Genomic DNA, 2,246 nt, shown 5'->3' on the forward strand with positions numbered 1-2,246 from the left:
TAAGGCAAGTTTTAAGAATCTGGTTTGTCTTGGCTTTGTTTTCTCACTTAAGATGTTGCCTTTCAGTTAGGTTGTGTCCACTTCCCAGCTATTAACTGAGGACTTGGATTCATATCACAACTGTATTTAAGTGGCCTTTTCATTCCTGCAGGTCCAGATCACTGTGGAATCAAATACTATTACTGTTATGCATCCAGGAGACCTACCTAAATTGCAACTGCAAGTAACTTCTGGGGAGGACAGAGGGTGGAAAGAATTTATATGTGCAAAGTTAGAGAATGAGTATCTGTTTCTGTGTGCATGTGCAGAAGCACAAATATTTAGTCAATACTACATAGCTACTATACCTAGGTATGAAATATTAGATGGGTGAAGAAATAATTGCAGCCTTGCAGGGCAGGTGGCAAGAACTCAGCTTACTTACTGAGAAGCCTGTGGTGTAGACAGCAGATGCAAAGGGTGTGTCAGATTATGAGGAAAAAAAATAGGCTGTGAGAAGAATTCTCTGTGGTTATCATCAACAGTTGGTCCTCCACAGGCCCTGCTAGTGAGTAAAGTGGGTAGTCAGTGCTAGCAGTTGTAGTGACTGGGATAAGAGAGGAATGCAGCTAGCGGGATTCTACTGGCATTGCTTGGCTTGTTGTTTTGGGTAGTACTGAGGTCTCAAGCTGATGGGCTGTGGTCTCCAGCTGGAACTTAATAACAGAAGTAATGGACTGAGTCGCTGGTTTTGATTGAGTTGCAATCCTTTCTGACTTTGAAATTCAGCCTAGGTTTTGGTTCTTTTTTCTCTCTTCCCCGCCTTCCCCACCCCCACCCCCACCCCCGGTACAGTGTTCCTTTGGGACTCTCACGTAGGTGGAGGATTTCTCTTTTGTCCCCTTGCTGTCAGTTTTTCCTGCCAATGCTATGAATGTCAAACCTGCCAGCCTTCCACCTCCGTGGATGTCCTTATGAAGGAGGTAGATTTGCTGCTGCTTCTGTTTCAGCCAGCTCAGAGTTGACATTCCCAACCCCAGCAGTCAGAAGCTGAAATGTTTATGCAGTAAATAGAAGGTGTTTGTCTGTATTTCTGGGCATATGCAAAAAATATTATGTGGTTATTTTGCTCTCTGTATATGTCTGTGACATTTTGTATCCCCACTTTTCCCAGAGGACAAGTGTGTATTCACGTATTTGTTGTACACTCAAAATATGGTTCAAGAGCACTTGACCTATGCAGAGTGATTACAGGAGCAGTTAATGAGTTGCACAGGTTTGGACCTTGAGTTTGCCTGTTTGTTAGAACACTGGAAACTATTGAATTTCAACCTCTTCTCCTCTTGGGCTAGCAGCCTCAGGTATAAAGTACCACTGAATTTGTGAGTTGAAGGTAATTGGTTAGAGATGATTGGCAAACAGCTGAGTCTGCTAGCACAGGAATGGAAGTAATCCTTTTGGATCTTAGAGATTATTATCAGGTCAGGATCATTCGTCCCTGTTTATGATGTTGACTCACTAGACCTGTCATGATTTAATAATGTGGATAACCATGAGACTTTGGAACCGTTCTGTGCATTCACTAGGAAATCTGTGCAATTTTCATCAGCCTGACTTCCCATGGAATGAGAGTAAAATTTCCTGTCCTGAGCTGGCATGATTTTCTTTCTACCAGTTGGAGGAGGGTTGCTTTGTGTTCTTCCCAGCATATAGAAACCATTAGAATTGTTTCTAAATCATAAATGTCATTTGGCTACATAAGACAGGGCTCAAAATGAAAACAAGCATACAAAGCAATGAAGTGTCTTCAGTGTGATGTCTTTGTGCTTCTGCCTTTTATTTGACATGTGAAACCGGGCCTCACGTTCTTTCTAATGGACCATGCTACACGTGTTGATCAGCGAAACGCTGAGCTTCATTTTAGAGCCTCTTAGTCTACCGGCTCCAAGCAGTAGTATCGGGTACAACAGTATATCCATGGTGTTCTGGTTTTAGCCTTAAAAATGCATATTAGTTGTTATCTTTTGTATACTTGTGCCCAGCCATTTGGCTGCTTTTTATCTAATCTGTTTTGGTTTGCTTGTGTGTACTTTATAAAAAGCTTTTCTTGGACAGTGTTAAGTGGGTAAAGACCCTTTTGAAATGGGTATATATGAAGAAAAGGATCAGAGATTCTACAAAAGAAATGAAGAATTATTTCAGGGAATCTCTGTTTAAACCCTCCAGACGGCTTTTGCATGTGTTTGTATATTAGTGAATTACAGGTA

Source organism: Phalacrocorax aristotelis, chromosome 8 (assembly GCF_949628215.1).
Source record: "Phalacrocorax aristotelis chromosome 8, bGulAri2.1, whole genome shotgun sequence".
Taxonomy (NCBI): domain Eukaryota; kingdom Metazoa; phylum Chordata; class Aves; order Suliformes; family Phalacrocoracidae; genus Phalacrocorax; species Phalacrocorax aristotelis.